The 27974-nt window shown below is 38.8% G+C and overlaps 1 protein-coding gene across 50 annotated transcripts in view; it reads left to right on the top strand.

The window, feature by feature from the left end:
- The window catches only part of LOC106879088 (voltage-dependent calcium channel type A subunit alpha-1), a 676127-nt gene that overhangs the window by 394050 nt on the left and 254103 nt on the right, over positions 1–27974 (top strand). The gene's annotated exons all lie outside the window — the stretch shown is intronic.

Below are 27974 nucleotides of genomic sequence, written 5' to 3'. Positions count from 1 at the left end.
GGGCGATAATGTGTGTGCAAGCAATTAGCTGTCGGCATCTAACCGGACGTATCATACATCAAACACGCATGACGGGATTGGTGTCACGTTTAGTAATATAATAGATTGTGGTGGGTATAAAAAGAATGGAAGAGACTATGATAGAAGTGTGGGGCGGGAGAACGATGGTACGGAGGGAGATGAGGAGAGGAAAATAGAAGAGACAGAGGGGGGAGTCTTTGAGAGAAGGAAACAGAAAAGAGGTGGAAGGAGGAGTGACTGTGTGGAGGCCGAGGCAAGTGGTAGTAGTAGGAGGACTGAGATAGAGAGAGAGAGAAAGAGAGAGAGAGAGAGAGTATGGCTTGAGATGAGAAAGATGGATGGACTGTGTATAAAGGGAGGAGTAGAGAGATATAGAACTGTGTCGAAGGAGGAGTGAGTAACAGGAGGAGGAAGTGCAACAGAGGTGGGAAGAGAGAGATTTAAAGCAACAGAAATGAAACAAAGAAAATTGTCATCAGATTTGTGCAAAGTGCTGTTCTTGTTATTGGTGGTGGTGGTGGTGGTGGTGGTAGTAGTAGTAGTAGTAAGGGTGGTGGCGGTTTTTAGTAATATGACAGATTAAACATGCCAGCAGCTGCTCCTTCGACGGCGAGCTTCCTCACAGTTTCCGTTTACCAAATTTCACTCGCTGCATTTTGGCTGAAATGAGAAATTTATGACCGAAGTGCCAGGTAGCGGGATCGAACTTGCGATACAGGGTTGCGAAACAAACTTCTGAACAGAGCAGTCACACCTCCACACCGATGCAGGTAACGTTGATGATGATGATGATGGTGTTAATGGTGGTGGTGACGATGATGGTGTTTATGATGTTGATGATGATGATGATGATGATAATTAATTGTTACAAGTTCATCTCATGTCTTTGATCGTCACTCATGACTCAGCTAATGTTTTAGATTCGCTGGCCAAACGTCCCCCCCCCTCTACCGTTTCCTAATGCCATAAAGCCCAACCTCGATATTCCATGTTCTTCTGAGCCCCAGGGATAGGTCTATTATGGCTTCTGCAAAATTGGTTGATGCCACAAAAGGACAGAAACCGCCAACAACGCCATTTAACTCCACCCCACCCACCACACACCTGAGTCATAATAATAAATTTATCAACCAAATGTTTTTACTCTTTACTTTTGATCATAACTCTCCTGTATGTATATGTGTATATACACACACACACACACACACACACACACACACACACACACGTGTGTTCGCATTCATATACACACAACTACGTATATGTTCTTATGAATATGGGGGTACAGCATGGAGCATCATATACATATTTAGAGATATACATGTATGCATATATACATAGACACGCATACATAGACAAACGTGCACATACAGACTTATACACGCATATACACGCATATGCAGATATCCATACTTCTGTACGGTCTTTCTTAGCATGTTCCTTGACATCCTTAGAATCCAATGACGATCCAAAGTTTTACATTTGTGCGTCCATCCGTAACTCTCCTTCGCAATTCTTGAGATTCAGTTTCAGCTAAAGACTAGACATGTAAATGTTTGGTTGAGGGGGCCCAGATATTAGCCCACATTTACCCCCTCTTTATTCGCTTCTCCAAGCAGTCTTCAGATCGCCGCTCCATATCTGCCACACCTTCCCATCACTGGAACTGATTGGATTTCTTCGACTCTTAAAGAGTTGGTGTTTGTCCCTCCTTAAACTGGTCTTTGAGCCATTTGTAGCTGGCCAGAGAGGGTCTTGGAGAAGCAACGCTAACCAGGCATGCTCACTGCGTGTCTGAAGCATCTCCAGCGATGCTTGTGTCTGCAGCCGGTTCAAGAAACGGCATCTTTGGGCGTAATTCTTTAAAAGATGCCACATTTAAGACCCTTGATCAGGTCTTTAAGATCTAGGATTTCGAGAAGGTACTTTCAGCCAATTGGTGAGATAGAAATTACGCCTGGAGAAATCTCTACCTCAATTCTGCCCTCCATCCATGACAATCCTTGTGGATTCATTTCGACAGTTTCTGGAGTGTTGTGGGTAAGAATTGATCGTTGATTCCTTCTCTTCGTTTATTGGAGAAAGAAATTAGTGATTGACCCCCAAACTGACTCAGAGACAGAGCAGGGTCTACCCCTGTCTTTGAATAGGACTTTTTTTATTGATCCCCGAAAAACGAACCCTAGCTTGTAGGAATCGACAACACTACAACCTGCAAGCTAAGGCGATGTACGAGAACCTCACGCACGCACGCACACACACATACATACACACGCATATATACACACACACACACGTGTGTACAGACACGTGTGTATATGTATGCGTACGCACGCGCGCACATGCACGCACGCACACGTATGTACAGACCCATGTGTATGTATGCGTGCGTACACACACACACTCTCTCTCTCTCTCCCTCTCTCTCTCTCTCCCTCTCTCCCTCCCTCCCTCCCTCTCTCTCTCTCTCTCTCTCTCTCTCTCTCTCTCTCACTCACACACAAACACACACACACACACACACACACACACACACACACACACACACACACACACACAGTGTTTCACTGGAAACAGCTGGTTCTCCCAAGCAGAATCCAACAACTTAAAATGGACGGGAAAAGGTGAAGGACCGGTTTCGGCAGACAATAACTGCTCCCAGGTTCTATTGTAAACTCTGCGTGTTTGTGTATACGTGACACTCTGTGTGTGTGTGTATATATACATTAGTGAGTGTATCTGTGCGCGTGTGTGTGTGACTGTATGTGAGTGTCTGTGTGCGAGAAAGGGTAAGAATGAATGCATGTGTATGTATTTATCTGTGTGTGCGTGTGTGTAAGAGAAAGGCTTATATGCGTGTAGGTGCTTATGAATGTGTAGTATGTGTGTGTGTGTGTGTGTGTGTGTGTGTGTGTGTGTGTGTGTGTGCGTGCGCGCGCGCGTGTGTGTTGAGTGACTATGACACTTTTCAATTAAGCGGGCAACTGATTGGTCGGTTAGCTAGATGACGTCATGTAATTTATTCAATCGATGCCATGTAATTTTGCACACGGCCCGCAGTCAACCTGCACGCACCTGCTGATGTTTACCACCATGCAGTCACTTGTCACTGTACTGTTACACCTTAACCTACATACGTACACATTATATACATTACACACAATTTATATATACCTGTGTTTCTACATCTATCTATCTATCTATCTATCCTTATACACACACATAGACATACGCGCACATATCTACACACATACACATATACATCTATATCATGTTGCAACCTATTCACAGGCACACATACACACATACATTTTTAAAATTTTATTTGCTTGCTTGTGTAGCGCACACTCACGTATACAAAGCTTAAGTTCAAACACACATATCACATGTTATATGCACACATACACCCACACACACACCGCTCTATATAGATACGCTGTGCATTTACATAAATATGCACTACTAACACACACACACACACACCGTCGCATATAGAACACTCTCCATATATATACACATAATACACACACATATACACATACACACGCACTGTTTCTTTTTCCTTCAGAGATAGCAGGACGAGGACAATAATGATGACTGTTCCAGCAGTCTCTTCAATGAGCTTGTTGTTGCTGCTCAGCCCTGAGTCAGATCTGGTTGAGTAGAACAGCCTCATCCGTGACCATACCTTAATGTATTTTTCTCTCCTGGACAGCATCGCTAATGCGACCTGCTTTTTATTTGGAGTGTGATATGAGGTCTAACTATTATCTTTAGCAGACCGAGCCTCCTTCGTCATTAGAATAACATACAGGGAATTCGCTGAGGGAGAGGGGTTCCATGAGAAGCACATCGCCTTCGAGGAGGTCAATGGCCATGATATAAAATATACTCTAAAAAAAATTAACTAATTACATAATTAATTAATAATACACCTGAAGCGAAATACAACTTGTGTATGTGTTTCGTTAGCAAAATGTCTCACCCAAATTACAATATAAGTTTCAGCATCAGTTCACATTCAGAATCTTGCAAAATTACCCAGAAAAACAAAATTCTTAATACAGAATTGTCTCACCTAATTTTCTGGACCCAAATTAACCATATAAATAATAATGTTATCCCTATCACTATAATTTTAATTAGTTTTTCTAGATTTCGACTCATTACATTAACTGCGTTAGAAGCAACTTTACTGTTAGCTTTTCAGGCAAGAAGTCCTGGATATTATTCGGAATTGTTCTTCAAAGCGGAACCAGACCGGCATCGTTTTTAGTCTTCTGTTTTCCATGGGATGCGTAGTTCACGTGATCAATATCGATCTTTTAGCGAAGATCTACCAGAAAAACCGATAAACGATTATTGAATTAAGTCGAAAAGTTAATTTAGAAAGAATTTCAGCAACTAATTAATTATGCATTTGTGATTGGTCAGTTTGATAAAGACACTATGAATAATTAATTAGTAAGGTACACAAGTAGATCCGCGCGCGTGAGGCAACAATGTCCCCTAATTACAGGGAAATAGTTGCAAAAACTTGAAACGAGGTCAGCTGGTGTAGGTTTTAAAACAGACTAATCCCTAATATAACACTGGTATTTTATCGACATAAGAAACAACGCAAGCCGTTGATTATACCGATATATATATCAGAAGTACCCCATTTTTTTGTTTTAGAATATCTGTGAAGCTCCGCCACCCCTTTCTATTTTTTTATTCTTTTCAATAAGTTCCTGGTTTGTCAACGTTTTATGTTTCAATGCTGCATTGTGATACGGAATACAACTGTTGACTTTTAGCTGACATTGTACAAATGGACAGATGTCTATACATAGCAAGCATAATGTGTGTGTGTGTGTGTGTGTGTGAATGTGTGTGTACATACATACATAGACACACAGACACACACAGATGTGACCACCTCCTATAAATAAAATACCTTCATGGACAAAGAAAACACGAATCCAGTGTACTAGGTTTCAATCCTGTGTTGAGAGTACATCAGATATTGTTTACATATGTACATATAGGACGGGTTTCTGCGCAGTCTCCGTCAACCAAATTCTACCCCGAATGTAATGGTCTACTCGAGACTTTGCTAAAAGATAACTGACCCATATACAGCGTGGTGAGATGGAAACCGCGGGCCATGTCATGGAGAAGCGCGCTCCTTCACTGCACGCCCATCTCTGACTCTGTCTTCTCTTCCACCCGTCCATCCACCCCGGTTGCGTTCGATAAAAGTCAATTTGTAGAAGGTTCTTCTCTGCTGAGTGGAATGACATTGATTGCAGTGAAGCCAAAGAGAGAGACTGCCAATGGAGAACCGGGGCAGCTGCAAGTGGGGGAGTGGTTCAGTGAGTGTTGTTCCTCTTCCTACCTCAGCCTGAGATCGATCTAACAACAAGTTGGCAGCTTTGTTAATATCAAATCAAACTGATGACTCAGCCTATAACGAAGAGGAGACGGGAGACGGGGGTGGGAGGCTGTGATGTCGAGCAGCCAGCTGTTGTCACTCCAATCAATTTACAAGAATCTTTGACTTCTGACACAAGAGAACTGACACAAGAGAACTGACGGCACATTTTTTAGGATCTTCGTGAGTGTTTGGGTGGAGGGAGAAAGAAAACGCAAGATCGAAGACCTAAATGAATTCTGTAAAAGGGAACTAGGGCCAGAAGGTAGCGTTATAGAAGACAATCGATTAGACCTACTCGTCAGCAACCCAAATGTCGATTTATCTGATGGGGTGGGTGGGGGTTCCGTCACACGATTTACTTCAGCTAAATTTTACCGACAAAGTTTTGAGCCCTAGGCAGGGATAGACGATATATTGTTCAAAGTGTTGTACAATCGGATCGAACGTGAAACCATATAGTTACAAGCAACGAAATCTGACCCGATTAATGATCGTTGAAATAGTTGAATCCTGCGGGTTTTTATTTTTTTTTTTTATTATTTTTGAATTCGAATTGAGGGGAAAAATAGATTTATATGTGTTGGAAGTCGAACACCACGAGAAAATACTCAGAGAAAGGTATTCCTTACAAAAGTCGAAAACTTGGTCTGTCTGTCTGTCTAACCACCAGGGCAGAAGCGGAATATAGCGAGAAAGAAGATATGTTAAGCTCATTAAATGTTGAACAATCAATCAGTTAGGACCTCATTAACAAAAAATATTGGATGAAGAACTGTTTTAATGCAAAAAACAAACAGAGGAACGAATTGCAAGAAGTTTCACTCTACCACAATACAAAACTATTACTGTCGTTTGTTTCTAGAACACAATAAAATACTGCCGTTTTACATATCTATCTATCTATATATATATATATATATATATATATATATATATATATATATATATATATATATACCAGTAAGAGTGCTCCTAATTTGTGAGCCTTATTTCAGAGATCGTAAGGCAGTGAGCTGCCAGCATTGTTGGCACACGAAACAAACGTTTGGCGGCATTTCGTCTGTCTTCGTGTTCTGGGTTCAAATTCAGGGTCGATAAAATAAGTACCAGTTGCGTACTGGGGTCGATGTAATTGACTTACCCTCTCATACCAAAACATTGCTGGCCTTGTGCTAAAATTTGAAACCTCTATTTCTAAAATGGTACAAAAACATATTTTTCGCTCCAAACTTAAAATTGGAACCAAATTCTTCCTTCCCCCCCTCTTACTACTTCCATCAATTACGTCTCCTTACTTTCCCTCCCTCCACCTCCCTCTCTCATACGCACGTCTAATATACATAAATATATATATATATATTCTTTTATTTGTTTCAGTCATTTGACTGCTGTCATGCTGGAGCACCGCATTTAGTCGAAAAAATCGACCCCAGGACTTATTCTTTGTAGGCCTAGTACTTATTCTATCGGTCCCTTTCGCCGAACTGCTAAGTTACGGGGACGTAAACACATCAACATCGGTTGTCAAGCGAAGGTGGGGGGAAAATACACACACACACACACACACACACACACACACACACACACACACACACATATATATAAACGACTGGCTTCTTTCAGATTCCGTCTACCAAATCCACTCACAAGGCTTTGGTCTGCCCGAGGCTATAGTAGAAGACACTTGCGCAAGATGCCACACAGTGGGACTGAACCCAAGCCACGCTTGCTCCTGTATATATGTATATATATATATGTGTGTGTGTGTGTGTGTGTGTGTGTGTGTGTGTGTGTGTGTGTGTGTGTGTGTGTGTATGTGTGTGTGTGTGTGTGTAATTCTTACTACTGTCCTTAATTAAATTTCTCATTTGCACAAGCCTCCACCTGCCACTTTCGCTAGTTTTTCTATCTCCTCTCTCTCTCTCTCTCTCTCTCTCTCTCGTTTTCCCCTCTTATTGTCTGAATCACTTCTCTCTCTGTACATAGAATAATTCTTCCTCTTCCCCCCCTCTCTCTATTCTATTCTTTCTCACTCCCTCTTGATGATTCACTTTCAGTCACATGTTCAATCATTTCTTTGTAGCTGGCATCGATTCGGTTTCGAGTCTTTCCTGAAGAATGTCGAAATTGGTCAAAAGTTGAACAAATTGCCTCGTGGTATTTTCTGTTCTTAGTTCGAATCCCACCGAAGTCACCTTTCAAATTTAATACAATAAAATACCAATCATGCATTGAGATCTGTTTAATCAACTCCTGTCCATCACCATTAGTGAGGGGGGGGGGGGAGTCTCCAACCCTTCAATTATTTCTTTGATCAATAATTGTTGCCATGACAGTTTATGCAGCAATTTCTTGAAATTTTGTTTATATCTCCCAAAAAATAGTTACGACCAGGAGCAGTGCGGGGGTATCATAGCCATGTGTTGAGAGGGGTTCTTTGTCCAGCCCGCAGCTTCTTTATGTCTGTTTGTCTTTGTTTGTCCCTTCTATGTAATGCCTTTATGGCAAAATTTATGAAATAGAGAGGGATTCTTTGCGGTTTGAGTACTTCTTTCCTGGAAACATTGGTGCTTCGTTCATCATCATTAAACAACCGTTATTCAGAGACATTTTCAGCAGGATGAAACCAATTCTTACCGGGGCACCCACCCGCAAGGTCATGCGCTCTTTATCTTGACATGAGGCCACCATGCCGCGCACATATGGTTCTAATGCTTGTACCTTGTGAACCCTTCTTATCAGACGAATCGTCGTGATGGGCATATTGGGCTTCATATAAACATACTTTGATGGCGTGTGATGCTCTCTCACTCAATCATAATAATAATGCCCGGATGTAGTGCCAGGCAATGGCTCTCATGGCTTCTCATCTTAACTGATTGGAAGTGTTATCATGGACATTGTTTTGTCTTGGTATAAAAAGATGGGCTATAGCAAATATTCTGCTTAATACCACAGATTTACTGGTCAGTTGCGTGACCTTAAACATTTCAGTATGTCCCTTCGTGGCTGACGATGTGTGCATCTCTGATCACGAGCAGAAGTAGTGGGGGAGCATTATAGCTGTGTGTTGAGAGAAATTCTTTGGGGTTTGAATAATACACCTCTGGGAACATGTGTTTCGTTCGTCATTCTTAAACAACCCTTATTCAGGAACTCTTTGAGTAGGAAGGGCTCCTCGATCTGAAGAAAATTCTAACTGGGCCCCCACCTGCGAGGTCATGCGCTAATTATCTTGATATGAGATTACCATGTCACGCATATATGGGATGTCTGAGTGAAAGTTAGAGGTGGGGTGTAGGACCAGTCAGATTTGAGGAATAGAAACCAACTTAGTAGCGGTACAGGAGGGGCAGGAGACAACAACAGGTCTTTTATAAAGATACTGGAGTGTGGCGGAAAAGGGGAGAGCTTCTTCTGGAGTTGAGGCCTGTTAACTCTGGTGTTTTGTACAGCCATAAAACATGTAGCGATGAGTGTATGTATATATGTGTGGGTATATGTGTGTATGCATGAGTATACATATCTGTGTAGGTTTATGCGTCTATATGCCAGTATATGTGTGTATATATGTATGTGTGTGTGTATATACATATATATATATATGTATACATGTATGTGTCTATGTTTATGTGAGTGTATGTGCATGTCTGTGTGTGTGTATATACAAATATGTATGAATATGTATGTACGTATATATTAGTGTGCATATATGTATGCACAAATGCATGTCTGTCTGTATATATGCATAAGTGTGTGTGTGCGTGCGCGCGCACGTTTGTGTATACGAATGTATGTATTGTGTTGAAGGGTGTGTGTGTGTGTTTGCGTGCGAAGCGATTTATGCACAATCACAGTTAACACAGCGACGTACAAATGTCACATACATACATATATATATTTACACACACACACACACACACACACACACACACACACACACACACACACACACACACACACACATACACGCACATATATGCGCATACATGTATAGTGTTATAGCATTTTTAATGTTGCAATTCTAAGAAATATGCCAGTGGGAGGGGAGTGAGGTGGAGTCAGTAGAACTATTCCTACGCTACCTCCCACTACTTACCGCCATACATTCCCCCACATACACATACTACTACTACTACTACTACTACTTTATGTGACTACTCTCTTTCTCTTTTTTTCTTTCTCCCCTCGTACTGTCTCTCTCTGTCTCTGTCCCTCTCTTTCTCTGTCCCTCTCTCTCTCTATCCCTTCTCATAACGTACTCTTCTATCTTCCGCTCGCCACCCCCTGTATAACTTGTTTACCTTCGTCTCTCAGTTGTGAAATGTAAGGATTGTCTCCTCTTGATGAGACAGAAAGGCAGAAGGGGAAAGAGAAAGAAAAGAGAAAGTGGCAGACAGACAAACAGAGAGTGGGAGAGAGAGAGAGAGAGAGAGAGAGAGAGAGAGAGAGAGAGAGAGAGAGAGAGAGAGAGAGAGAGAGAGAGAGAGAGAGAGGCTGTGATAGGTCGAGTGTGCTGCTGTGTAAGGCGGCCAGATTGTATAATGCAGTATTGTAGTTTCATGTGTGACGTGAAAGTAAAGCGTTGATGTTTGATGACAGTTGATGTTGGTGTGGGGTTCCATACATATCGAGTTATTTGGGGCTGGATGGTAGTAGGGATTAGGGTCGGAAATTAATGGGGCTACAGGTTTCTTAGATAACGATGCAGGTAATCAATGTGAAAAAAGGGGCTGGTAAACAGCTGATCACTGGTGGTAAAATGAATTGTGACTGAAAGTTGAATATGGAAGTAAAAATGAGTTGTGATGTCTGCTGCTGGAGTTACGATAGTGAAAGCGAAAGTAGAGTTTCGTTGATTGGTGAGATTGCAGAGTAGAATTAGATAAACGATCGTTGAATGATGGCGAATAAAGAGAGAGAAATAGGAGAAATGTAGGGGATAGGTAAATTTGGTATGTGGAGTGGAGAGAGAATATGAGTGGGGTATGATAATATAATACAGAAGGGTTCGACAGCAGATTTCGAAAATGGAGGTTTGTGTAAAATAATAAAACAAACAGATTTTAATAAACGATAAGACGGTTTTGTGTAATTAATAAAAGATTTCTGACGATAACGTATGTTGGATTCTGACTCAAAATACGGGTCGTAAATATATTGACATTGTCTCACTTATTCTATCACATCTTCATTCTCTCTTTCATTTCTTCTGTGTTCGCGTGCGTGCGTGTGTACGTGCATGTGTTTGTGGGTTGGGTTTCCTTTTAATGTTTATCGCTCAGTACATCAACTGAATTTAGCGGTTAATAAAATTAGAATTAAGAAATGAAAGGAGAGCATCGCACGTGAAAGTAGATTAGGTTTAAGGAGAGCAAGCTGGTCTATTTAAAAGACTACTGTGTCACATGTACACATTATATACACACTTAGATATATATATATATATATATATATATATATATATATATATATATATATATATATACTTACAACACACATATTTTACATAAAATGATATTTATATATTTATACACAAACACAATACACACACACACAGCCAATAGGTAGGGTCATTAAAAATTGTCTAGAATGCCTCGCTGTATTCCATACTCTGGGTTCAAATTTTCATAAGATCAGCTTGATTTGTCATCGTTCTGAGATCGACACAAAATAAGCAATCGAGGGCAGAGGCCTGGCAGAACCTCGAGGAGGGTTGGACAAAATGAACTGCAGAATCTTTATCTGGTTCATCCTCTTCAGATACTTATATCTACCACACACACACACACACACACACACACACACACACACACATATATATATATATATATATATATATATATATATATATATACACACATATATATGTATGTATATATATATACACACACACACACATATATAAATACATATATATACACATACACACACACATATATATGTATATATATATATATATATATACACATATATATGTATATATACACATATATATGTATATATACACATATATATATATATATACATACATATATATATATATAAAATCTTTCCCTGTCACTCTCTCTCCCTCCCTCACTCTCTCGCTCTCTCTCTCAGTCTCTCTCTCTCCCTCCCTGTATATATATATATATATATATATATATATATATATACAACGAACATAATTATGCCTATGAGTATGTGAGTACGTATCTATGTATGCCTATGTTATACATATACATACATGCTAAGATGTGCACGGTGTGTATATAAGAACAGGTTACGATCAATAGACAGCCAGCTTCTGTCTCGGTAAATAGGTACAAACAGCATGCATCGTCACGAACGCATGCACTCACAATCGCACACACTCACACATCTGCTGTAGTCACTCATTTATATAGATTGGTGTGTATACATATGCACACATTTATACACATATACACTCGCATACATATACATATATATACACATATGCATACATATACACACGCAGTTTGACTCGCAAAGTAATTTCTTTTATGAAACCCTCTCCACCTTCCCACAATCCCCTATGTCATGTGATCACTGATTCACGTGATAATTTTGTTTTAGGTGAAATTGATTTGTGCATGGAAGTGTATTTATATATACAGGTATGTATGCATGTATGCATCTGTACATGTCCTACCTTACGCGCATATGTCTGCTGTTGTATGTGTTTGATTGCCTACGTGCACCTGCGTGCGAGTCTGCATGCACGCACAAACGGATAGGTGTGTGTGTGTGTGTAAGTTACGTCACTGAAAGTATGTGTGCGCGCATTATGTGTGTATGTCTTTGTATGTGTGTGTGTGTGTGTCTTTACATTTATGTATATATGTGTATTAGCTGTGTTAAGTGTCTGTGCATGTATTTGTGCATACACACACACGTGTGTGTGTGTGTGAGTCTATATTTCTCTGTGTTTCTTAAATACCTGTGTTTGTGTGTTCGGCTGTTAAATACGCGATATTTGACTTCCTGAAGTGGTGTGACAGTAACACAGAGATTCGATTGAACGAAGAGACACCACAACCACAAGGAGCGAACGACCGGCTCCCAGATTCGGCTGGGCAGGAGCTCACCGCTGCCCTAGCTCCTTCCCTGTCTAGGGTTTACATTATTGAAGGCGTTTGGGTCCAACCAATAAACCGAGGTTTACAAGGCTTGGCACCAGTGATTGTCTCTTGAGACGGAATAGAAAAGAATGAGTGTTGGCAGATTGTTGTGAATGAAGTCGGAGGAGGAGGAGAATGTTGCGCATGGGTGGGGAGGTCACATGACTGAGGAAGAAGGGAGTCGAAGAGACAGAAGAAAGTAGAGATGGCATATAACCTACACACATACATATATGCACATATATGTGTGTGTGTGTGTGTGTGTGTGTGTGTGTGTGTGTGTGTGTGTGTGTGTTTTGAATTGGAAACTGCTTTGTCACGAAAATCCAGGCGTTTTACTTTCGCAGAGGTTTTTGAAGAGGTTGTTTTTCAGTGGCGTTTGGAGTGACCTAACCCCTTGAAACGTTAAGTTTTGTAAAGTCAAAGATGCCGAGTGAAATGTGATATAAATCTAACTTCGGGGTCACTTCTGGTCTTGTAATTGGAAGAATTCCGTCCAGATTTCAGAACGGCTGGTGTAGGGTCACTATTTACAAAACAAATACAGAGGGTGATGAGACGAAATCTTTCCACGGTTCTGAAGATTTTTTTAAAAACTCACAATAAGAAGGTCTGAGACGTCGCCATATTATCGATTCCCTCAGTTACTCGTTAGTTTTTCTACAGAACCAGAAAAAAAAAAGACAGTGTTTCGGTGAAAGATGAGTTTTACTGGTCAGAAAAGAATGGTAGTTCAAGTATGGTGTAGTGACTGAAGAAATATATTAAACCCGAGGGTCGATAATTTTGGGGAAATAATGTGAAAAGAGTTTGTGTTTATCCTTATTTATTAGTTTCAGTCATTGCTCTGTGGTCACGCTGGAGCAACACCTTTAAAAAAAAGCGTAACAAAGCGTCGGTTGGCACGAGAAAGCTTAATTTAAACTCGTTGATACAAATAAATTTAAAACTAAATAAACTTAAGAAAACTGTTTTGGTAGAAGAGTTTTATACTTTTGCTGACATTAGAGATTTTCTTTTTAGTGGGTTAAAAAGTACTTTAAAAGCCGCAGCGCCCTCTATGACTGACGTCTTTGCACCATCTCCATTAGAAACTGGGTCGTTGATGTCTTTATGTATGTCAAATAGAGACTCTCGTTAATTGTTTACCATCCGTTTGAATAATACTTGAATTGGATAGTGTGCATGTATTTTGAGGGCGAAAATACTCTCCACCCCTTCACATTAGCTGCTCTTTCACTGGAGAAATTTATTCATCGCTGCCTAAATAAACCACGGGACGACATTCTCGGTTGACAAGTATAACAAATGAACTTATATCAAAAATGCTTTATATTCCTAGAATGAACGGATCTGCATGACCGGTTTAATGAACTTAATGGAGGTAACTTTTTCGTTCCCCATCTTGCTCTGTGGACCATGTTGTAATGTTCGCATAACTTGCTTTTGCTCTCGCCATGTCACTCTTCGTTAAACAATCAGAAAGAAATGATGGAAACCTTGTTTAGATTTCCTTCTGAAATTTCGGCATGACAACAGTCTATGGCAGTGTGCCTCACCAAAGATGACCGTTGGGTGTGATTTGAAGGAGATTTGATTGCCATTTCTTGCAGACCATCACGATCATTGAATATACCACGAACGAACAAAGGAGATCGCTAAGTCGCTCGGTCTACCAGAAATGGCAATCAAATCTCCTTCAAATCACACCCAACTGTTTTAAACAAGAAGGACATACGGGGCAATGTCGTCCTAAACATACTGTCCGGAAATAAGACGAAGTACTTCGTAGCTGGAGCACTTTAGGTTATGGTACTTCGAGACCATGGTATGCCCAGGGTTAAATAATAGACAGTTTGTCAGTTTCGACGAGCAACATTTAGGGGTTTCTGTCAGCTGAACAAAAGATTCATTTAAAAAAGTTGTAAGTGGAAGAGTATTCCGTCAGTATTTATAGACTTTAACCTGGTTCCTGGCTCAAAAAAGTGTAACACAGTTTGACATGGTTGGTCCCCATTAAATTACAGGTAGTCTCAGGTCAACTCTGTTTTCATCCAGGGCGATGGATTGGTAGTATTCTGGATCAGGTGCCTTGCGGTATTCACTTTCTGATTCTTCACATTCCGGACTTATATCCTACCTTCGACTACTTGACTGACGGACCGAAACTGTCACTTCAACTGGCTTTGGCACAGTTTCTGTCAACTAAATTTCAATTATATGACCAGAAGGTTATTGTAAAAGACATTTTCCCAAAGTACCGTGCAGTGAGTTCGAACTCTGAACTATATAGTTGCAAAGAAACTTCTTAATCACACAGCTCTAGTTGAACATTCCCCACACAATTTTTCATTAAATTTGAAAAGAAAAAAATAAACAAAATCAGGAATCGGAAGTAAATCCACTTAACAGTTAATTAATCCTGTTCACTCATTATTCAAGGTGTTTTATTCATCCTTAACCGTTATTCTTTTTGTTAATGTTACTTATCTAATATCTATTACAGCGATCTTAAATTAAAATATCTAAAAATAAATATTGGACGATATTTTTAGTACAAAATCCAAAATAACATCTTTTTTTTCTTTTTTATTTGTGGAATTTTATTCTAAAATAAACGTTTCTCGGAGAAAAAGAAAATTGATAACTGCCAAATATTGAGTGGAATATTTCTTAGAATGACAGTAATCCTATTTTCTTCTGGATTCATTAGCAAATCTCCTCCCAAAACTCAGATTACAAAACTAAAAATCTATATTTTATGAATGTTTTACTTCTTTTTTTTCTGCAAATATTCTTGTCTTTGGAACAAAGAAAAAATTTCTCTATTTCTGTCTTTCTCTTAAATTCAATAATTTTACTCTTTCCGACATTTCTATGTCACTGTAGCAAATTTTGTTTTTTATTTTTTTCTATTTATTGCTGAGATAAGCTAGTTCGATCCTCACTAGGTGTCCCCCCATATCTGCTGGGAGAGAAACATATCATGACGGGGGTGGGGGTATTCATTCCGTAATAGGTTCACGCTTATACCTAAGCATGGTTGTATGGGTAAGAAGTTGACTTTATAACTTTGGTTTTAAGTTCGTTCCCGCTGTGCAGCACCTTGAGAAAGTGTCTTTTACCACAGATTTGGATTGAGTAATGCCTTGCGAATAAAACTGAGCAGGCGGAGACTGTGTGGAAGCCCATCGGCTATTTTCTGTTTGCAGCATACACTTAATTCGTTGATTGGTTTAACATCGCCACCTGTCCCTTGGGTACCTTTAGCAATGGGGCCCGCTCTGTTGCAAGTATTTGAGCCGGGATACTGTCTGACTACGCTTACTCCCTTCAACATCCCACTCTCGAACACCTGGTCCTTAAGGAACTCTAATAGAAGCTACTCTGTTGCTGCTCATTAACACCGTTACCTGGTCCTTGGATACGTTTACTAGAGTTTACTACGTTGTGTGCGTGTATGTGTGTGTATATGTGTATATATGTGTGTGCGTATATATGTGTATGTGTGTGTGAACGTATGTATGCATCTATAGATAGAACAAACAGACAGACAGAGAGATATGTATGTAATGTGTTCTAATAATATTAAAAGTCGATAGTCCACTCTGAATTTTGCCCCAGGCTGGGCTGTTTACGACTGAACAACCTACTCTAAGTAAACGCCCAACTTTTGATATCTATCTACTCTACCCAACGTATTTGGATTCTATGTTAGATGGCGTTCATAACTATGTGAAATGTATTTTAAAAACGATTTACAACTCTTAAATTATTATTATAATGAAACACGCACAAACACACACACACACACACACACACACACACACACACACACACACACACAATCTCTAATGTATCCACATCTCTTAAACTTTCAAATCATCACTTAATAGGTAGACCACCATCACTGGCGCCGCCTCACCTACCATCGTTCCCTGATTGTTTAAACCAATTAATTATTTAAACCGTTGCTAATATTCTAACTGGTGGGAAATATGTCCTGAATCTGATCGTTTCACAACTATTTAAGAAGCCATTCCCTCTGTGATATCTTGTTCTCGAAAACCTATAATAAAAAGTGTTATTTTGTTTTTGTCGAAAACCTAGCTAGAAAATGTATGTTCTCCATAGCTGTATCTCCGTCAAAAACAGAATCTTACAAACCTAAAATGTTCTCGTCATCACACATGCCAATTCCATTCCCAGTTTGGAATTTCTCTCCGGTTAATACGTGACTCTTTAGTTCTCTAATCTGCCAGATATCATCCTGGACATTAAGCCACATAAACGTCATTCGTTTTTCTATTGGTAGACTCTTTGAGAGCCTATTTCGAAGTAAATATCGTTATGTCTCAGATCAACTCCGTTAGAAACACAATGAAAGGTCGCTATGTTTTCATTACAGTGAACTAAATGAAGCAGTAAATTTAATAGAGTTTTATAAATAACTGTGTTTAATGTGTTAAGCAAACAATTGGAGTAAAATGCCTACAGACGAGGCGGTCGTGACGTCATCGTTATGCAAATATCTTCTTTTTAAGCCAATAATGCTTCATGAATCCTCATATCACAACAATATCTTCTGCTGTCAGAATTTCATCCGCCTACTGAATTTACGATATTTTGACTTCTACGTAATCAGACAAGGTTTTACTAAGAAATAGCGACGACTAAACATTCTGGTTTAATTTAAATTGTATTTTCTTACAAGAAACACTTTGAAACCCTCAGAAATCCTATCTCAATAACATTTCCAGTCGTCAACATCTCGTCCGCCCACTGGAATTGCGGTGACTATTTCCTTTTTATATAAACGCAAAGAAAATGAAGATAATTCTAGCTGTAGAATTTCAATACCATTATCTGGTTAGAATTAATTTCCTACTCTGAAAGAAGATGGTAGCAAGCTGAAATATAATTTCATCAAGGCTAGCATTCCATTTCCACTGATGGCTGTATGGATATGAAATTCGTTTTGTAATTACTTGCTTTTCGGTTCGATCCCAGTACACAGCACTTTGAGCAAAGCGTCTTGTAGTATAACCCATGATCGATCAGAATTTTTGGAGCGGAATTTAATCAAGGGAATTTGCAAGGGCGGGGATGACTTTCTGGGGAAGTGGTGTATATTTCTATTTCTGTGTTTATACGTATAGATTAGTGTATGCGCGTGCGTGCATATAGTGTATATAGCGTGTATGCGCATAATGGCTGCATGGTAAAGAAAGTTGGTTTTGCAACTACAAGTTCCCGGGTTCGATCTACAGCATAACATCTTAAGCAAATGCCATTTCCCATAGCCTATGAGTAAAATTGTGTTGACGTAAGTTGCGCGCCGGGTGGATAGTACATTGTTTCAAATGATACGGCATTTTCATACCCTGTGTCACATTGATTCTCTCTGAGAATTACTTAAAGGCAGCGCCGTCTTAGTATGGCCACACTGGGGACTTGCCCCCAACCTCATGGGTGTTGGGACCCGGTTCTGATCTACGTATGCAGATCATATTTCTGTCAATAAATGAATAATATAGGGCCCAATGCATTGATTTATCCGGAGGCCTTTAATGCTGTTAAGATGTCCCTGTTTAAAGGATCCACATGTCGGTGAAATGCAAAGACACTTAGACGTTGGTTCAGGGACGAAAAACTCTCTTGAACGAGAAACTGAATCATCATCATCGAACGACAGCGGTCCACCGCCACCTATGATGTACGTATAAGTGCATAGCGAGAGATTACTATATGTTTATGCATGCGTATGTATATATATATAAACGCATATGTCTGTGTGTGCTCGCGTGTGCGGATGTGTCTGTTTTACATATCAGTTTTGTCTATGTATGCCGTTTTTTGTGGCTCATGATGTCTGGCTTTTCTGTCTTTCTCTGTGGCCATGTGTTTTGTTAAATGCATTAGACGGCAAGGCAGAAAGTCAATATTCCACCACACACACACACACACACACACGTGTATGTATGTATGTATGTATGTTTGCTAAAGAAAACTAATGTACTGCAGACAAGATCCTCAACGGCGAGTCATTATCGAGGTTGCTATGGCAATCGGTTGGTAAGCTTTAGTTTCTTGACTACCATTGTATTAATCAATGCCTGTCTCTCTAAAATAAATAATGAAGCGGTCATCTTTAAAATGAAACCAAAAGCTACAATCGTCATCACTAATGCAGGACGTTATACCCTTGTCAGGCTGACATGTGTTTCACATGTCACCGCCGCTTTACAGGGACAAGTAACCAGCAACACAAAAGAATACACACCGAGTTTGAAGCGGTTATAATTGTATTCTGTTGCATTCTGATTATTAATAGAATGGTGAATGCAGCTCAAGAAAGAAGTGACTTCAGCTCGAAATAATCAAAACTTTGCAAACGGTTTCCATTCCTTTCACTTCGATGTTATTTTAGAAAATCAAGGACACTGCGCCATTTTGTTTTACCCCATTGTTTCCAGGGGCCACGGGCGCCATGTTTATGCAGTTATGTTGCACTGAGGGACATTCCCGTCATCTGCTGTTGACTGGGGGTTTCACTGGTTTCCGACCGTACCACACTCTCCAGCAGTGTCAAGCGCGTATCCAGGTTGTTTTGTCCCACATCGTAGTCTGTGTGTGTTTTCCCTCCATCAATCATACAACCACAGGCCGGGGACAGCTGTAACCACTTCTTCCAAACAGCAACGCTTCGCGAATACTCTTTGTTGGAAAACCATTAATCCTTTGCTTCCGTTTCTTTTGCCATTTGTAATTATCATCATCATCATCGTCGTCGTCGTCCTTCTTCTCCTCTTCATCATCATCATCTGTTGTGCAGTTTGGGGCGTTAGGTTGTCCCTAACTCTTTCGTGTTTTTTAGGTCTCTGTTCACAGTAATGCAGGTTTACGTTGGATTAGAACTCGGAACACAGACAACAGGAACAGATACTGCCTGTGATTGCGTCTGACGCGTTAACAATTCCGCCAATTCCTTGCCCTCCACTGATCTTTTATTTATCGAATGTGAAGTGATTAATGATTTCTTTACGGTCTGGCAGATGAAATACAAAGAGAGAGAGAGAGAGAGAGAGAGAGAGAAAGAGAGAGAGAGAGAGAGAGAGAGAGAGAGAAAAACTACGAGTGTAACAGCAAACGAAGTAAGCCTCAATATTATTGGAAATAAAGGACTAATTTTATTAAATGACAGATACGGAACACTAACGTTTAGTACTCCGAGTTTCTGACCAGCGATTCAATTCCACGCTGCACTTGATCAGCTTTTACAGTTTTATGCATGTTTAATGCACACTTAATACAGTAACACACCAGTAAGTGTTCCATTATATCGGAAGACATGACCGAGAGCAAAGTAAAAAGATGAAAGCAATAGTTACGGATCGTCTTGTTTGTGTCGTCTTTAACTTGTAAAAGATCCACAGATAATAATTTTGTTGGGAAATAAACAGTTGCTGATATAACATTTAAACAGAATCTGAAATGAAAGGACAACCTAACATCTTGGCATCAGAGTTCGCTAGTAAATGGCAATTCAGGTGACATTTTAGTGTCATCTGTAAGTATAGAAAGATCAGCTTTTGAAAAGCATCACTTTAATTTATTCGCTTCGTTAAATTTATCGATAAACATTTTCAATTTTGTTTTGCATTTTTCTTAAATGTTTACATTTAGTTTTGTCGATAAATTTCGAGGTTGAAATATTAAAACTAAAATGTTATATAAACGTAGAAAATTTCTCAGCAGACATAAAATATATCGGAATTAATAACTAAAGAAGAAATAAAGTCTGGTTAAAATGTTTTCCAATCATAAGTATTTTTAGTAACGCACACATACGCGAACACATAATTGCAGGCACGCAATCATATACATTATATATATATATATATATATATATATATATATATATATATATACACAAATGAATATATATATATATATATATATATATATATATATATATATATATATATATATAATTCGGAGCAAACTTTTCTAAACACGCATCAGGTGGAACTGTTTTTTGTCACAATATAATTCAATGCAGAAATAAAGATCAAAACCACAACTTGGGGGCCTAGACTTTATTTAATTTAATTTCTTCATTTTCATACACACTCCACACTCACATGTATATTATATCTTCCTCCTCTCTCTTTCTCTCTCTCTCTCTCTCTCTCTCTCACTCTCTCTGTCTCTCTCTCTCTCTCTCTCATATATATATATATATATATATATATATATATATATATATATATATATATATATAAACTATCAACAATAGAGAAGAGTTGTGTGCCAGTAATTGGTGAAGATAATTCCAGAGGGATAACATAACGGGGAAGAAGGACTGTATCAGTAGCGTAGGTGAGTGGCAGGAGTCCCCGGCGATGCTTATTTGGGGACGATACTTTTTGTTTCTGTTGTATAAGTTTGTATAGGTTGTGCAGACCCAGGGTTTGTGGCGACAATTTCAGAGGCTGCCCCGGACACACTTTAGCTACTTTAGGACTGTGTAAAGTTTGGTGGAGGATCCATGGTTGGATGGATGGCAGAAGGACTTTTGAGTGGTGCTAATGGAAACCAGGAGAGATCTAATTTGAATTTAACTCTTTCAGTTTGAAACAGGATACATCCAGGCTGGATGCACCCTATTTCAACAAATGGTTTTCATTTTAAACATTGTATGCTCAGGTTTAGATACCAACACTAGCGTAGCTAGAGTGTGTACCGCCCGGAGAGGCCTCTTCGTTTGCCGCCCTCAGACCCCACAAAAAACTCATATTGCCTACAACAGACCCAAAAGTGCCGCCTTTTGAAAAGTGCCGCCCAGAATCGGACTGCCCCACCCAGTTACGCTAGTGGATACTAACAATCCACAATGATGTATATTATTAATGTGCGCGTGCGTGCGCGGGGCAAATGCAGTTCCCGTAATTTTTCATCATTTCCAGTAAGCTCGAGACGGGTTGACGAAGGTAGGAAGATATCTTCAAGGTAGAGATCTGACTCGAATGCTGGCAAGATAGAGAAATCAGATTAATGTAGCCAGGAACAATGATGTTCTCTCGGAGATGGATGAAGTCTGCCACCTCAGAATTCCCAATATAAAGAACTGGAACAAATATCGCGACGTAATTTGTCCTACGTTCATACTCAGCCAATTCACGTACACACACACACACACACACACACACACACACAGAAGTGTGTGTTTTATTAATATACTTAACAAACCGTAATTTCCAATAGCAATGTTTAGTTTAGAGCCATGCGATTGTAAATATAATGGGATGTGTGAGGAGGAAGTGAATCACGTCATCGTTGCTAAGGAACCATACTCTAGCATTAATGGCTGGCTTCTTCTCCATAAACTCTTTGATGTCGAAGAGAGAGAGAGAGAGAGAGAGAGAGAGAGATGTGACATGATGAGAAGGAGACGAATGGAAACCGAGTAAAACGAAAATTATGTCGCGGCCGGTCATTCACCAAGAAAAGACATTGATTGAAAATACAAACCTTTGTATGTGCTTACATACATGTGTGTGTGTATATATATATGAAAGAGAGGGAGAGAGAGGTGTTCGTGTGTGTTTATGTAAATTGCAGGTGTATGTATTAAATATAGTAAATAATAATTTTCTGCTCTTGTAAGGTTTGCTGTTGTGATTGGTTACGTGAAACTCAATACAAATAAATTCCTTGTTATTGCCTCATCGTATTTTGGCTTTAATTGTCAATTTGATATTTCTATGAATTTTATTTTAATCTCGGCCAAAATAAGTGAGACGAAATAAAAACGAAACATTTGTAGCCTCAAGATGAAGTAAAATACTTCAGTTTTGATACTGGAGAATGGTAAAGAGCCCCACCTCCCTGAAAGATAACTCCTCTGAACAATTGCAATCCTATTGCACTCACTCCCGATATCTCTAAGTTAATAATGGAGACTGCCACCAACAACGATGTTTCCTAACACACTGAATCTTTCTCTCTCTCTCTTTCTCTCTCTCTCTCTTTCTCTCTCTCTTTCTCTTTCTCTCTCTCTCTTTCTCTTTCTCTCTCTCTCTTTCTCTCTCTCTCTCTCTCTCTCTCTCAAGTCAGTTCCACCGGTGGCTTTCAAAAGTTGAAGACGAACATTAATAATATAGCTCACACTGATCTAAGATGACCTATAATGGACATAGACGCTGCCCCTTCCTCTAACAATTAAAGAAAAGATGTTCCAGTAATGACCATCCTGTCATTTAATGGTATATCTGAGACTATAATGGTTCATGACTTCTCCCAATCTTTACAGCTGTGATTTGAGGGAGGCTTGGTTCTTATTTCTAGTAAGCCGTGCGGCACAGTGGAGAATCTCTCTTTGCCTCATGTTAAATGCACATTTTAAAGTTTTTGATGAGGCACTAGGACAGTGAGCACTCTACGATGCTGTTTGTCGTACGATTTTTGGATTGGAATTTCATCAGGGTTGGACTGAAGTACATCATCTCTATGTTAAGTCCTTCTGTGCAAAGATGGATTACAGCCGTGGCTCTGTCATCAAATTAGGGTAGTTTTGAGAAGCACGAACCAATTTTGGGAGAATGAGCCTTCTTGTAACGTTTATTAACTTTAGTATTGTTTATATGATGTTGTTTGGCGAAGGAAAGTGGATAGCCGTTGTTTAGTAAGATCTTGTGGAACCATTTGAAATTGGCTGCTTCGTCTGCTGCCTCACTTTTATCTGTCGCTTATACGTGTAATTAGGCTCTGGTCGGCAGGACCGAACTCGTACCGCACATACAGGTTCCGACCGACTGTTTTCATGACGATGGCTTCCTCCTGCAAGGAAGTAAACATTAGGATGTTGTCCCCCATACCTAGAGGAGATGCAGAAGTGTCAGGTGCTTAGTACTGTGTACACAGGAGGAGGATGAACTCCGGTTCACAGATACAGATGTTGCAGAGAGTTTGAAGAATTAGGGAAGGGACTGGAGAAAGAGAGGGGGGAAGGTACAGAGGGAATACAGATATATATATATATATATATATATATATATATAAATCGTGTGTGTGTGTGTGTGTGTGTGTGTGTGTGTGTGTGTGTGTGTGTGTGTGTGTGTACGCACGTGCATTTTTTATTCTGATCGTTGTTGCGTCTTCAGTAGAAGATAACAGCAGAAATTGTACATTATTTCTACCAATAAAAACTGGTCGCCGTCGTCATCGTTTAACCGCCAAATCTGCTCAATTAAGAGACCTTTTATCACCCAACGCCATCCGGTCTTTGTATTCTGAGCAGCAGCATCTCATGCTTTCTTTATTTAAGGCCCTAGGGTATCATTTATGGGATATTTAGCTTCTGTTTTATTAGCTTGATATTGCTGTTTAACTCCTGGTCGGCCTTTGATCAAGAAAATAATCCATCGATGGCCATCCCGTCCTTTCTAAGGTATCTAAGACTACATTGTGTGTCCATTTGTTTCAAACAGTAATAGCGAATGATTTGAGAGAGTATTGACTGCTATTTCTACCATCACCTTTGTTGGTTCCTATAAAAACTAGTATTGATGATTGGCGCGCTAACCATTGTTAGAATATCATTGGAACCGGAAGCAGTCGCAGTAGTAGCAGCAGAAGGAATGCTGGTATATATGTCTAGTTGTGTAGTAAAAGAAAATGGCGACCAACTATCAGTGGCGTGTGCCTGCTAGTTTAGTGTCTGTAACAGCAATGCAGCTACTGATACTGTAAACTACAATCACGGTTGTATGCGGTGGTGGTGGTGGTGGTGGTGGTGGTGGTGGTGCTGCTGCTGCTGCTGCTGTTGATGTTGTGACGTGGTGGATAGTAATGGAAGGAAAATGTAAAACTGAAAAGATAATCAATATTGATGTATTGATACGAACGGCCGGACAACAACATAGCTTTAATATATCAGAGGAGGAACATGAAAAAGCGGAGTGTATACGGTGCGAAGAAGACTGAAAGTGAGGCTATAAAGCAAAGATGGTGTAAAAACATTTCTGAGAGAGAGAGAGAGAGAGAGGGGGGGACTTCAATAGCTGTGACTGAGTGTAAAAAGGAACCGTTTTAGTTAGTTTGATCAAAGACAAATCTTTATACGAAGAGAAAAAACAATATTAAGAACAATGACTGCCTTCTTCCTTCAAATGTTCTCCATTTTATCTTTTACACAACATAACTGCATTAGAATTATTTGCGAAGACTTTAAATCTCTTTGCTACTGTTTTTTCTTGAGTTCTAGTCCTCTTGTGTTCTTTCCTCGTTCCGTTTTGCTATGAAACCAGAACTTAGAATGAAAAATTCAAAGAAATTTGTCGTCTGTAATAATAATAATAATAATTTCTCAGCTACGAGGAAGATGAAGACATTTAAATGAAGTAAAACTGTTGAGAAGCATTAAAGAAAATAATTATAATAATAATAATAATAATGATATGGAGGGGGAGGGGAAGAAATCTGTAAATGTGATGATTCATATATATCATTTTTCATTAGAATTCCTCTCTTTCTCTCTTCCCTCTCTATCTCGCTTTGTCTGCGTCTCTTTCTTTCCCTCTCTCCCTCTCGCCCCTCTCTGCTTTTCAAACTGTCTCCCTTTCTTGCTTTCTCTTTCTCTCTCTCCCTCTCTCTTATATTGTAATTGTATTTGTATGGATTTACACTTGTGAGAATACGTCTGCTTTGTACGTACACACACACATACATACATGTATGTATATATATATATATATATATATATATATATATATATATATGCAATTATCTGTATATGTATTTGCAGACATACTGATATGAAAATGTGTTTGAGTACTTGTACATGCGCGCGCGCACACACACACACACACACACACACATGTATGTAACTGTTCTAGGTTGCTTGAAGCATTGCGGAATCTAGGGTTGGAGTGATTTCAAAATCCACAGCAATGCAGATGAGTGGAAGTAAAATATAAACAAAAATAAAGATTAAACTATGTACAAATAACAAAATGTTAATAAATTTAAATTTCGGGTGGAAATACCCTTTGTCAAGGATAAGAACAGGAGATCGCCTGAGTGTGTGTGTGCGTGCGCATGTGTATCTCTGAATGTTTGTGTGGTGGGGTGGGTACAGAAAGAGAGAGAGAGAGAGAGGGAGGGAGGGAGGGGGAGGGAGGGGGAGGGAGAGAGAGATAAAACACAGAAGTGAAAATAAGAGTGTTCAGATGAATAGCAGAATAAGGAAACAGATAGTTCTGTATACATACAATTAGTTAATTAATATAAAGTAGGAAAATTGAAATATCTTAATTAGAAATAATTATGACATGTAAAATGAAATGCCAATTATTGACTATTACTGTTTAGAATCTTTCAGCATTTGTGGGAGTTGACTTTTTGACTGAACATCCGTACAATTCTATAAAACTGGGTGGTGGGGAGGAAAGATTGTTTCATAGAACAAAGGAAATAAGTGTAGACAATAAGCCGAATGTTTCGTTCAACCGCCACGATCTTCCTGGGACACAAAAGGAGGAGGTAAACACTGCTGGTTTATCCAGTAGAAATATTTCAAAGTTTAAGCAATCTCGGAAAGACTTTTGAACGACGTTATGCTTTGAGCATTTGAACCAGGAAATGGCAGCCATCCCACTCTAGGTCAAGACTCAGCCGATTTCTGGCAGACTGAACGAGAAGGGGAAATAAAAATTGTCAAAGCACTTAACTGGCACTGGATTTATCAACCCCTTGAATAAAAAGACAAAGTTGACTACGGCGCTATTCGAACCCACGAAGGTAGGAACCGCGGGAAATAGTGCAAGACAACCTCCCTAATATTCTCACGATCTTATCAACTCTCAAGCTGCTAGGCATACATATATGCTACATATATATGTACGCATGCTTGCACGTGTACATGGTTGTGTATAATATGTATGTATGTATTTATGCGTATGTATGTATATATATATATATATGTGTGCGTGTGTATTATATGGATGTATGTGTATATATATATATATATATATATATATATATATATACACGTAAATATAAAATATGTATGCATGCATATACGTATGTGTATAAAGAAAATGAAAATTAGAAAGGTGAGACCAGTTTTGAAAATGAAGTCTAATCTATTTATGAGGCAATCTTCTCTATTTAAAAATGAAATTTACTCTTGCAATAATTGATTTAATATTTTTCTTTGCCGTGTGATCGATATCTTGATAGATTTCCAGATCAAGATTTACTAATTGAATGTCTTCCTCGACAAATCGAACTTTTGTTTTCTCGCTCGTCAGTTTTTCTTCCTTTAGTTAAGGTTTCATTAAATCTCTGCAAATTGTGTCACATTCATTTCTCTTTGACGTAAAGTGGGTAACCGTTCATAAGCATCCACCCGTTTTGACGTTAAGTGCAATGACGTAGCTGGGAGGAGGCAACGGCGCTCCACCCCAGCCGACGCTTTTATGGAAGGGAGCGACACTCTAAGATCTGTTGTATAAGTTTGCAGAGGAGCGGTGGGCCGTGGAGGGGAGGGCAGCACACTCTAGCCCCCACCATTAATGAAGTAAGTACTTGTAAGTAATAATCTACCCACTTGATATTAAGTGGGTACTTGTAAATGACGTTGCCCCCCGCTTCAGTTACTGCTATTACACCTCGCACTGTCCTTTGATCAATATCGACTTCGATTATATCAATTGATCTAGTCGATAATCGATAACTATCATTTCAGTCCTTATCTCTCCAAATCGTTTAAAGTCTCTGGTTAAACGATAAGAACGGGATTAGCTGTGTTTAGAAGGAGCCTTTATGTGGACGCATAACTTGCTAGAAATTGCGACTAAATCTCCTTCATTGTCTTAGCTTGTGTTGGATAACATTAGATTATGCGATGTTTCAGTAAAAGAGAAGGTAGTCATGGCTGGAATATATATATATATATATGTACAATATATATATACATATATATATACATATATATATATAATATATATGTATAATATATATATATACATATATATATATATATATACATATATATATATACATATATATATATACATATATATATATAATAATATATATATATGTACAATATATATATACATATATATATACATATATATATATAATATATATGTATAATATATATAATTACATATATATATATACATATATATATATATACATATATATATATACATATATATATATACATATATATATATACATATATATATATACATATATATATATACATATATATATATACATATATATATATAATATATATATATAATATATATATATAATATATATATATAATATATATATATAATATATATGTATAATATATATATAATATTAATATATAATATATATATATATAT

Source organism: Octopus bimaculoides, chromosome 21, assembly GCF_046866305.1.
Source record: "Octopus bimaculoides isolate indiv1 chromosome 21, ASM4686630v1, whole genome shotgun sequence".
Classification (NCBI taxonomy): Eukaryota; Metazoa; Mollusca; class Cephalopoda; order Octopoda; family Octopodidae; genus Octopus; species Octopus bimaculoides.
Note: the sequence above shows the minus strand (reverse complement) of the source record. Positions and strands in the feature narration are given on the sequence as shown.